Below are 13,039 nucleotides of genomic sequence, written 5' to 3'. Positions count from 1 at the left end.
AGTTCGGGGCAATCTGTTCTCAGTTAACTAATAGTTGAGAGGGATCACTGAAGGATACAACATTGATACCCCAAAACGCTCCAATCAGTTTCACTATTTGGCCTGATTTTATGTGTCTGTTTCCCATTCCTCCCTAACTCCTTCTTGGGCTGCAGAATGGGCCTCATTTGCAGGTTTGGTTACCAGTTATCAACTTCCACTGTGATAAAGGACAATTAGGATACAACATTGATACCCCAAAGCACTCCAATCAGTTTCACTATTTGGCCTGATTTTATGTGTCTGTTTCCTATCCCTCCCTAACTCCTTCTTGGGCTGCAGAATGGGCCTCACTTGCAGGTTTGGTTATCAGTTATCAACTTCCACTGGGATAAACGACAATTAGGAGGTGGTGGGGACAGGAGTCCTGCCTGTGAAGTCCCAGTAAATCACCAAGCCATACAACCTCCCCTAAAGAGTCAAGAGCGGATGCAGGCTGTTGATGTTTTTCATTCAAAGCTCGCAATGCACCGTTCTGAAAACTCTCCAGCGTAGAATTCAGGAACCCTGAGTTTTCTATCTCTGTCTAGTTCTGGACTGAATGGGCTCAAGTCATCTAGGTAACCTCTCTGGATTTCAGTCTTCTGAAAAGTGAAGCTAAGAGATCTAGCATTCTGCAGAAAAGTACTGGAGATGACTCAGGACTGAAAATGATCATGAAGCCCCTTTGCAAATATCAAAGTGGCGATGAAGCAGTCATGAACTTTGACCAGAAGCCGTCTTTTGTGGGATTGCCACTTTAATCGCTCCTGTTCATCATTAGGACTGCAGCCAGAGTGTGGAAGGAGGTGAGTGCTTTGGTGGTCTTGCTAGGTTGCGGAGCGTGGGCTTTTGTAGATATGCAACAGTGCCCTCTATTGGCATCCGGCATATTTTAAGCCACTGGAGCTGATAAGTCCATTTTCCTCTGCCCTGTGTCTGTACTTCTTAGTGGAGGCCCGGAGAGCTTGTGTGTAAGGGGCTGTGACCAGACTGCTCAGCAAGGGCTTTTGCTTCGCAGAGTGCTGCGCGTACATTAGAAAGCTGCTGAGTGGAAATCTTATTCCCTGGGATTTTAAACAGCCACATTTCCTGGCGTTTGACATCAATGGGACATTTAGCAAATGGAGTGCCAGATGGAGCTCCTGGCTCTATTTTCTGTAAGACACTTGAGAGTCAGAACCCTCCCAATGTTTGCGCTTGATAGGCTTGCCCACCGTAGGGCTGGCCACGGCTCAGTGGATGCGGGGCATTCTGCGGGCTTGCAACGCGGGGAGAGCGGGGACACACAGGATAGCACGTGGCAGCTCGGCCTGCATTGCTACACACAGAAGCATTTCAAGTTCCAGCATCCTTGGTAATTCACTTTAACACTCAGTCACTCACTTCTCTTATGTTATCTGACTTCCTTACAAGCCACATGCAAGAAAACAAATAGTAATTGACTCACACTTTCACAAGCACTGTCTCTCCTGAACTTCTCAAGGCAGTAAGCAAGGCAAACCTCGGTGCCACTGTTTTGGAGATCAAGAAATGGAAGCTTAGATTGTTGAGGGACTTGCCCACAGTTCCATGGTATCACCTTATAACTTATAGAAAAAGCAATGAAATCTCAGATTTTTGTCTAATATCTAAGCAGTGCTCTCTTCCCCACTCCCCACCCCCTTTTGTTTTTTGAGACGGAGTCTCACTCTGTCTCCCAGGATGGAGTATAATGGCATGGTCTCGGCTTGCTGCAACCTCCACCTCCCAGGTTCAAGGGATTCTCCCACCTCAGCCTCCCTAGTAGCTGGGACTACAGACACAGGCCATCACACCCAGCTAATTTTTGTATTTTTAGTAGAGACATGGTTTCACTATGTTGGCCAGGCTGGTCTCAAACTCCTGACCTCGTGATCCACCCTCCTCAGCTTCCCAAAGTGCTGGGGTTACAGGCGTGAGGCACCACTCCCGGCCTCTCTTCCCCCTTTCTATGTGAACACATGTACTTTTATTAAATCATTTTGATTATTTTCTATTAATAATTCACATTTATATGAATCACAGAATTCAAGATTACTATATAGTCCCTAGAAATTGCTTTATTACTCACTATATTTATGAAGGCTCCTAGTAAATCTCCATGGTGATATTTGGAGAGTCTCTGATATATTCAAAGTTGTCCTGTTTTTATACTGAAGGCAGCCGACACTGATCCAGTCAATGAAATCACGATTCTCTGAGAATGAATATTTGGATTTTTTTTTTCTTTTCATAAGGTTGCGTGTCTTTGGTGTTCAGGCAGGTAGATGCCACATTGCTTTATTAAATTGGTGTAATGGAGCATGGATTTTTTTATATTGTCATAGGCAGTGATAATCTAAAATTCTAGAGCTATGATTCATCTCTGAGGATGTTTTACTCATATTGCACAATAACCAAAAAGTATTTAGACCTCAAACAGCGGGTTAACTGGGCATGGCCCTGTCCTTGTACAGTTTGCATGCTGTTATTTTTACAGATGTTCTCCTCAGTTCCCACCTTAATTCAGGTCAGGGGAGTTAATGGGAAATGAAACTGCATCTCCTCTACTTCCCTCCTTCCTGCACGGTTGACTTGAATTATAAACCAACAGCTATGCTCTGCCGGTTGATAACTGAGTTGTTTACCACCTCAACCAGAAGATGCAATGATTAGCTGTTTTTTTCTGGCTTTAGAAAAAGGTTACCTCGTAAATAGATGAGGAGACAATCTGCACATCTGCCCCATCTTACCTTTGACTTAGATACCTACTTCCCTACTGAAACAATAAACCAGTCTCTGGCTGTTGCTGCAGAAGAATCTGCTACAGAAATATCTGTCACACTTTAAAATTATTTCCCACACACCAAACAAGCTCAACCGCTCTTCTCTTGTTCCAAAACAAAAGCCTTATCCTGTAGGACTCTTTCAACAAAAACCAATGAAGAACACCTTTACTTTTTCAAGTAAAACTAATACTAATGATCACAAAACAAAAACTTGCTCTTTATATTTATTCAACTTCCTCTAGCCGCCCCCTACATTAAACCAAGTGTTTGAGAAGAGTTTCAAGAAATCTTAACTTCAGAAGGAGTTTTAGGAAGTTCCTATTGCAATCTCTGATTAACGTGGAAATCCATTCTCTTGATAAATACTTCCACTAACAAAGAGGCCTCTCTTTAAAAGATTGTCCATTCCTTTTCTGGAGAGTTCTAAAAGAGGATAATCAAAAGGAAAGACCCTTCTTTCACTGGAATTTATGTCTTAGTAAGTGTTCATTTCAGATATATTCACAAGTAAAAAGAGAGTAAACTCTAAGACTCAAAAATGGGCCATTTCTATGAAATAAGGACACAACAGATCGAAGCTGAAAGATTTGATCAACCTTATCAATTGTTGAAAGACAAGTCTTATAGAAGGAAGCTTGGCCAACTCCAAAACTGACTCCTTTCCAATGCTTAGTGATCATCTGGACACACTTGTGGAATGTGACATTTTGGTCTAACACAAGCACAGAATAACATGTAGCATATACCCAAATGAAATGAATCACTAGCGAACGGATCCTTAAAGTCTATAAAAACCAACCACAGGGCTGTAATGAAAGAAAGTGATGACAGACAAGTTATAACATACAGCCAGCCAAATTCCGAACACAGTATTTTGGCTGACTAGTCTTGGACATGGGAAGAATTATGCTGTTCAATTTACAACTTATTAAAGAGGGAAAGAAGTCATCGATACAGATGGCTGGTTCTATATCAAAGAAGACTAGGAGAGGTGATTTTACAGAGCTTCTATAGAGCAAACTGTCAAGCAGTACTTAACTCACTTTCCCCCATAACTAATCATTAGAAAAGAATGAATTTTCAAAAGGTTAAAAAAAATTGCAGTGTTCTTAGTAAGCCATGGCTTTGCTCACTTATCTGCAAAAGCCTGGACATGCTGATAGAGTCAGCTTCATTCCTTAGGCAAGGCAATAATTACTTTTTCACATGGTGCATGTTCTCTGCAAGCAGTTGCTCACGACATGTGGAATGAAATGCCTTTGTTAGGGGGTGGGGAGAGTTTATCATAATGTTTTATGCTAGTAGATGAAATCTGCCCCTAAATATAACATAAAAACTACTTTTGATTTACCAGAAGGAACACATGGTACCTTAAGTACAGTCTATGAATATTTTGAACAGTAAGCCTCAAATAGGTAACAGAAGTGTCAAGCATGAGACCAAGAGTCATCTGGGCCTAAATGGACTTTGAAGTTGGTTTTATTACACCATAAATGAAGTAATGTTCACTGTTGCTTTCAGTTGCTGTAATAGAAGAGCCAGAAGTCTTGCGTTGTGGTCCCTATTTTGCTCTTAATCATGTGTGCCTGATTTTGGATAACCTTTCAGAGGCATAAGCTGGCTTATCTATAGAAAGAAGAAAGCTGCATTAAAGTATCTCCAAGATTCATTCAGTCCTTATATTCTATGATTTTTATCTTCTTGGATGGATAACATCACCACCCAGCAGTGGAGAAGAGAAGACATCAGGAATTCTCCTAAGCCTTTGGTCTATGGAGGTCTCCTGGATAATATAGTTCAGAAGAGAAATAGGATGTTAGTCCCCTGACGCCCACATGGGTGTGAATTAATCATCCCACCACTGAGCCATTTGTGACCTTAGAAAAGACTATTAAATTCCTTTCACTTTTATCCATTTGTAAGTGGCAATAACCCGTCCAACCAACCCGCAGCCCAACCAGACCTCATTTATAAAAATTAATTAGATAACATCTTAGGTTCCCTAGTCCATGGAAGTAAATGTTCTAAAAATGTAACTATTAGATTGGTGCAAAAGTAAATGCAGTGTTTGCCATTTAAAAGTAATGGCGAATTATCCTCAGCAAACTAACGCAGGAACAGAAAACCAAAAACCACATGTTCTCCTTTATAAGTGGGAGCTGAACAATGAGAATACATGGACACAGGGAGGGGAACAACACTTACTGGGGCTTGTTGGAGGAGGGCAGAGGTGGGAGAGCATTAGGGAAAACAGCTCATGCACATGGGGCTTAATACCTAGGTGACAGGTTGACAGGTGCAGCAAACCACCCTGGCACACGTTTACCTATGTAACAAACCTGCACATCCTGCACATGTACCCCAGAACTTAAAAATTTTATATAAATAAATAAATAAAAGTAATAGCAAAAACTGAGATTACTTTTGCACGAACCTAATGTTTATTTTTAAAAACAATACATGTAACTAGCAACCTCTTGTGCTGTCATATATAAGCTTTTAAAAAGAATATTTTGAGTGCACTTTGACGCATGATTTAATTACCACTTTTCTTCTCACTTTTGTTCTGAATGTACAAACTGTTCATCAGAATAAGTTGCCTTCTTGGGCCACTTCCTTTTCTCTACAGAAGGATTTCGCATGGCGAGCTGGAATTTCCTTTATTTAAGATGCTTGAAAAATCTGGAATGGTCTCATTGATTTATTTCTGGAGTGGGAGTGTCCAACCTAAAGTGTCTCTTCAGCATGTCCGTAATTTCTATTTCACGTATGAAAAGTTAACGCCAAGCAGTTGCTCAGCACATGCTAATCAAAATTTCACAGATATAAAGCCCTGAGTTAGGAACATCCAGATGTATTTCAAAACTGGGTAAAGTGCCCCAGCACATCTCCAGGGTAGCTACGTATATGGTGGGTGGCCACTGGGCTTTAACTGGTGAGTAAAGACTAGCATGAAGGACTCTATGGAAGATTCCATTGAACTTTGCAAGACTCTAGCGAACCATACAATTTCCTTCCTTCTGTTTCAGTTGACTCATCAATCCATAAGGAGTACCCATTTATGTAGAATTTTAATATTTCAGAGTAACAAATTATGCCTCTCCTATTAACATAGCCAGGACAAGATATGAAGCCACCACTGATTTTTTTATTCAATATTAATTCTACCATAGCCATTTTTCACCTTTAAAAATCCAACCATAACACAGACCCGAAAATAGATGATTCAGGCCTCTTGTTTTTAATACATTCTGTGGGGGAGTTTTTGGTTAATTTCCCAGAGGTTCACAAAACTAAAAAAATCCTTCCCCATACTAGTTTTAGGAGGAGCCAGCCCAAAAATTTCCTCACGACCCTGAGTTAACTGAGTTATTTCTGGATGTGAAAAATAAATCTGAACATTGTAGTAGAGGGAACCCTAGGGTGATCTTCCCTTAAGACTTTGGAGTTCTCTTCAGAAGTAAGGAGGCAAAAGTAGACGGGGCGGGGGGGGCAGAGTTGAGAGGCAAGTCACAAATGAGTTAGACCTAACACTCAAAAGGAGAAATTAAAGAAAGTAAATTTCTGTTTTCGCTCTGGAATAGGGAAGAGCGAGGAGTCATTGTCTCTGAGTCTTCAAGTTTAGGAAGGACCTTGACACAGGGCGATCGGAAGGAGATGGACTGCACCTCCCTGAGGACGTGTCAGCAGGAAGGAGACACAAAATTACAATACTGGGGGCTTGCATTAGGCACCGAGAAGCGTTTCATGACAGTGAGGGCTGTTAAACACTGGAATGAGGTACCAAGGGACCTTGGGCAATCTCCATTCTTGGCAGGTTGAGAAATTAGATCCTTATCTGCTGGAATCAAAGCTATGGGGAGAGAATTGGGCAACCTCAAGAGACCCCTTTCAAGCCTAAGAATCTCTACCCCGCCACAGTCGGAGGAAAGTCGATAATTTAAAAATGAAGAAGGCTCTCCACTGACTTGCTTATACATTTCCTTTTTCTGTCAAAACGAGAAATTTTTTTTTCTTTTCTGAGAGGATGTATATCCTGAGGAAATTATTATTTTTTATTTGCTTTTGATAAAAATAGTGCCAACCACTTCTGGGTTTTTTGCAGAGCTCACAGGTGGGGGTGAAGAAAGCCTTTGGCAATGCCTGCAATAATAGCTCAATATGAGTCCTCCAAGAGGTCTTCATTAAGGGAGGCCTGAGAGGGCAGAGCCACTCAGTGCTACAGTTTGCAAAAATCCTTAGGATGTTGGCCTGTGTGGCTCCTAAAAAAAAAAAAGAAAAAAAAATCCAGCTGCAGGGGGGATTTGTTTTCATAGGGCAGCTACTTGAGGGGTTTGGTCACTGCTGCTGAGCCACAACATTCTGAGTATTGGGGAAAGGATACACTTACATTCAATACGAGTGCTTCTAAGAAAATCGCACTTTTCTTATAAGCTTCCGGATAAGAATTGTGCAAGGACAGTTGTATTGCATCAAAACATGTGGTTTTCACACGCATTGCTGTGCAGATCACAGGATTTTTGCACCTGACAAGAACATCTTGGGGGGAGGACCAAGAAAGAAATTTGAACCCCTCAGCAGACTTCTCTTGATCCGCCCCTTTCACTGTTCCCATACCTTTAGACCAGCCGTGCTAGATTTTGTTAAGTAAAAATGGAGACCCTGACTGCAGAAAGCGATACAGCCATTCCAGCAAGGAAGGACAGGAATCCATTTTGTCTCTTTTAAAATACAGAGTTAATAGTAACTTAAAGATCGTTTCTGCAGCCTTTTCTGAGAGAAGCTGAAGCAAGTGCCCTTAGGGAGTGATTATTATCTGTTCTCTCGGTTGTTGTTTTGGGTACAATATGTAGTTTTCCCCTGGCAACTGGAAAATTATGTTGTGGCAGGAAGGACATCATTCTGCCTGTCTTGAAATGCTTTTCCCAAGAGATCTCAAGCTGAGGCTGTGTTGATAAAACACACACATAGAGAAAAGAAAATATCTTCCTTCCTTACTTCTTCTCTCTTTCTTATCGTTACACATCTTTGGAAGGGAATAAACTGAATATAGAAATAAAGGACAAGAAAACGGAATGAACACCTAACTTGAAATAGGCAGCTTCTGTCCATGCAGCGAGTGGGCTAAATTATTGCAATTTCTATAAAACTGTTTCAGCACCAAATGGAAATTGGCCCATGTGCAGATTGGGGCAGCTTTCTGCAATTGAACCAATTGAACTTTTTCGAAATTGTACATATACGCACATCCGAAAGCTCTATACAACTGACTGTGTTGTAGCTAAGGACTGGTGAAATCCCCAAGGGAACCAGTTATACTCTTTCTAGGTCTCTCTAACTCTCAAAAGTTGTGTTTTAAACACTTTCTCACATCTTCCTACGAATGACTTCACTGTTTTATTCGTTGTGCTTACTGGTAACCAAAAATTATTTCAAGGTTCTATCCCAAACTCCCCTACATTTCTGGTGGCTTTGAAGTTACTCCAACGATTCTCTGTTCAGAAAGGTGGCTCCCACTTATCTGTGATTAGAGCATTTTGTGAACAAACGAGGCTGTAGAAATGAGTGCAGTGACGTAAATTCCTACACATGTTTTGGGCAAATAAGTTTATCTGACATAAATTGTTCTCCTTTCCTCCTCTGAGACCCTGGAACAAGCAGAGGAAAGGGTCTAGGCATTGAACTCCGGTGCACCTGTGATTAAACTTCAACTTGCCATGTCTGAGCTGTGTAACTTTAAGCAAATTGCTTACCCTCTCTGAGCGTTAGGTTCCTCATCTGTCAAATGAAGGTTCAAGTCTCATCCTTACAAGATTATTGTGAAGATTAACTGAGATGATACATATGATGCATGTGGTGTAGAACAGGTACCTGGTGCTATTGATGTTATCCTTTGGTCCATTAGTAAGAACATGTCCCAAACCCAAGCTTGTATCAAGTCCCTTAGAAGAAATTGAAAAGAAGACTCACAAGAATACAAAGGGAAGGATAGATACTGATATTAACAAAATAGGCTCGAAAAAATCCTAAAAAGTGAGTTCCCTATTTTTCTATCTACCTTCCTGGTCTCTTTCTTTACCTCCTGAATAGTTTGCCTGGGTTCCCAGATGCGGACACTGGTTTAACCTCAGCAAGTTGTAACTCTCGTTAAAGTGATTCAACTGTTCTGCTCTTTGCTTCCAGAATAATTAAGAATAGCAATGTCCAGATGCTCTCCTAACCAGTTCCCACATTAGCATCTTCCCCGTTCTCTGAAAAGAAAAAAAAGAGGTGACCTTTTGACCTGATTCATTGGGAAGGCTGTTGTGAACTTCCTGGGTCAGAGTCGCCTGGGGTCAGTTACATTAATAGCCATCTAAACCTTCCTCTAAACCTTCCTGGGAATTGTAAAAACCTCCCAGATCCATGATAATAATGAGCTTTAAGCGTCCTTCTTCTCATTTCCAAAGGATTGAGGAATTTGGGCTTTACCCAGTAAGCCTGCATTGCACTTTGTCTTCTGACTCCATCAATTTATCATGCAGCATTGGATAATCCAAGAGTTTGTTAAATTCTCTATTTCTACAAAATATTTCCCATTGATTAAATTGTTCATTGAAACCAAGTCTGTCTTCAGAAAGAGTTCTACTGAGACTATATTGATCAGTCTCCAGAGTAATGAGTATATCTACTGAGCACATGCTTCAGAGCTGACATGGTTCTAACAACATTCGCTAAATTCACCCTCCTAATGTTCTATGAAGCAAGTGCTTGTGATACAGATAAGGGAAACTGAGGAATTGAAAGTCACAGAGTCACTGAATGGTGGGATGGGGAACGAACTCAGGCTGTCTGAACTCACTCTGATATCCTGCAAAGCAGTTACTAGCACAAACTCTTTCATTCAATTGCTTATGATGGACTGTGCACTGATACTTTAGAGAAACTGAAATGAAACATGAAAAATACGGTTTTGGTTGATGTTTTTCCTAAGAAATGAGGATGAGGTTACTTCACTTTAATATTACACCTACGTTTAATTAGAATGAATGCAAAACTGATGAAAATTCTAGATTTTTCAGAAAGAAGCCTTTTTTTTCTGTTTGAGCCAAATCACTATAATGTCTATTTCCAAAAGCCAATAGTGAAAAAGTTCTCCCCAAAGTGAAGAGAACCTATAGAAATTTAAAACCATAATTAGGAACAAACCATAGCGGTCATTTCCATTTGCTGTGGCAGCTATTCAACTGCGGTATACAGATTTCATCTCCACCTAGAAAAAGTGAGTTCTAGTGTCTTACTGCTTTGAGGAAACCAGTGAGATGGGAGAGTTCCCTGACCCCCTTGTGGGACCTGCGACAGTGGGGTGGGGGGCGGCTCATTTTGCTCAGCAGAGCTTAAACCCCTTGTGGGGGGAGGAGCATGCAGGTGAGCGGGTGAAAGAGCCAGGGTGAGTGTCTTTAGGCGCCAGCAGGAACGAACCCTGTACTGGTCCACAGCAGCCTCTAGGGGTTGCCCCCGACCTCTGGAGCCCCAGAGGGCATGTGTTGCAAACAATTCTCTTCTAGTATTTGCCGTCCATGGATGGCTAAGTGTTAACCAGCTCAGTGGCGAATCACGGTGGCATACACCCTGCCCTCTTGGTACCCTGATTCTTGTCCAGCATCCAGGAAGAATCAGGTCACATGGACTTGAAGGATGGTGAATGCAGAGCTTTTACTGAGTGATGGAGGTGGCTCTTAGCGGAGGGGAGCTGGAAAGAAGATGGTGCCGAAAGAAGGTGATCTTTCCCTGAAGCGCGGCTGGAGTCATGCCTTCTGAAGTTAAGCCACCTCTATCCATAGTCTCTAACACTCAGTTGCTCCTTCTCCTCTCCATGTTCAGCTGCTTGACTATCTGCCAGCTGAGGTCTGGGATTTATATGGGCACAAGATGGTGGGGAAGGGACAAGGAGAACCAAAAAAGTAACATTTGGGCTGAAAAACAAGGATAACCGTTCTCATTTAGGGCCGCGGTTTCCAGGCCTGAGGGTGAGGACTTTCCTGGGGAACCACCCTCTTCTACCCAGTATTTCCCCACCTCCTGTCCATATCACTAGTATGGGAATTGTATGGAAAATTTTAAGCCTCTATTAAGTTGGCAAAGCGATTTAAAAATCAAGTCCTAAGCACTGAATTTTCCCAGGCTTTGTCTTGTTCTGGCTGACCGACTACCTGTGATCTAACAACTCTCCTTGTGAGCCACAGAAGCTCTCTATGACATTTTCAGTGCAGGTGCCTGAACCTCGGATGGATAACCAGTGCAACTAAAGATTTAAGGGCATTTCCTTTTTGTCTGTTTGTTTGTTCGTTTTGAGACAGAGTCTCACTTTGTTACCCAGGCTGGAGTGCAGTGGTGTGATCTCGGCTCACTGCAACCTCCGCCTCCCAGGTTCAAGGGATTCTCCTGCCTCAGCCTCCTGAGTAGCTGGGATTACAGGCATGTGCCACTACACCTGGCTAATTTTTGTATTTTTAGGAGACACGGGGTTTCACCATATTGGCCAGGCTGATCACGAAGTCCTGGCCTCCAGTGATCACCTGCCTCAGCCTTCCAAAGGGCTGAAATTATGGGTGCTTCAAGGACATTTCTGATGTGCTGAATACGCCTATGGAAGAAGGCATTCCTGGATCCTAATAAATAATGAATATTTATTTTAAATGAATTACTCATCTGCAGTGTTGAAGTTGAGCTTGAACAGTGCTAGCTATCAGTTTGTGTTCAGTAGGTTAAAAATCCCCCTCAAAATGTCCTGGTATCTTCAAGTGTGGCTATACTAGATCCATGCTTAAGGTCTGCCCTCTGTGTGCAGTCTAAGAGTGCATTGTTTTTTCTCCTCTGCTTTTACAAGTCATGCACATGCTTTTAAAAGTACATGCAGAAAGTACGTCAAATAACAAATATTCCAGCCATAAATTCCATTTTCGATATTTAACCCATGCTGGTGAATATAAATTTAGTATTTTTCACATATATCTTGTACCATATAGTACCAGTTGTTTAATAACAATTTGATATTGTTAAATAACAGTGTATTGTGAATATTTTGTCATGTTATTAAATATTCTTCTATTTCATCATTTTAATGACTGACCTATGTCCTATCACATGAACATGCCTCAATTTTATTTCACAAACCCACTATAAGTGGATGTATTTGTTATTTATTGTGTATAATAAATTAGCCCAAATTTAACAGCTTAAAGCAGCAAGCATTTATGATCTCACAGTTTCTGTGGGTCAGAAATCCAAGAACAGCTTAGCTGGGTCCTCCAGCTCAGGGTACCTCACAAGGCTGCAGTGCAGGTGCTGGCTGGGGCTGTTGTCATCTGAAGGCTTAAACCGGGAAGGATCTGCTTCTGGGTTCACTCACGTTCCATTGGCAAGCTTCAAGTCTTCACTGTCTTTTGGCTAGAGACATCAAGTCCTTGCATGTGGGCCACCCCATAAGGCTGTTTACAACATAGGATGTGCCTTTCCTCAGATGAGGATTCCAAGAGACGGAATGTAAGAGAAGATACCCCTAATGGAAGGTGCAGTCTTTTCATATCTTCATCTTGAAAATGGCATACCATGATTTTTGCCATATTCTAGCTGGTAGACATTAGTAACTAAGGCTTGTCCACATTCAAGTGAAGAGGACCATATACCAAGGCATACGTACTGGAGACAGGGATCACAGAGGACCAGCTTAAAAACAGACCACCATAGTGGGCATTGAGGTAACACATACATGCGTGCACAGTTCGGACACTAATAAAAGGGAAATATTTTTCTGAGTAGCTTAGAGGAAGTGACCAGTTGAAGTTTTCAAGACCTGATGTTTCAGCCATTAAATGAAAACAGCAGAAAACTCATAATGGCATTTTTCAAGTCAGCTTGGAACCTGAGCCAGAAAAATCACCTGTCAATGGACTATTTTGTGGACATTTTCCAGTGTGGTGTTGGATTTAAAGACATAAGTTCTGCACCACTTCACTTGTATCTTCCCCCTAAACAAAGCATTCATCACACCAGCCAGGGGGCTCATGTCTTCATCGGGCCATCTTGGCAATGGGAGAACAGCCTGTGTAGCCTGGCATTGAGCTTTCCCATGGCCCAAATGCAGGCTTTTCCAGTCTTCTCTCTACACAGTCTGTCTGGTCCATGCCAATGATAGAGGCAGGAGGCAGAGAACTCTCCTAGGCAGACAGGGGAAGGTCCCTGGAGAACCT

The 13,039-nt window shown here is 41.8% G+C and overlaps 1 long non-coding RNA gene across 1 annotated transcript in view; it reads left to right on the top strand.

Annotated features, from left to right (window-relative positions):
• Nucleotides 1-490: 490 nt before the first annotated feature.
• The window catches only part of LOC130540525 (uncharacterized), a 42,990-nt gene continuing 30,441 nt past the window's right edge, over nucleotides 491-13,039 (top strand). The window contains exon 1 of the long non-coding RNA XR_008954510.1: nucleotides 491-827. This is a non-coding gene — a long non-coding RNA (uncharacterized LOC130540525). The remainder of the gene's footprint in view (nucleotides 828-13,039) is intronic.

Source organism: Pan paniscus, chromosome 8, assembly GCF_029289425.2.
Source record: "Pan paniscus chromosome 8, NHGRI_mPanPan1-v2.0_pri, whole genome shotgun sequence".
Classification (NCBI taxonomy): Eukaryota; Metazoa; Chordata; class Mammalia; order Primates; family Hominidae; genus Pan; species Pan paniscus.
The sequence above is the reverse complement of the archived record's forward strand: the minus strand, read 5'-3'. Positions and strand labels throughout refer to the sequence as shown.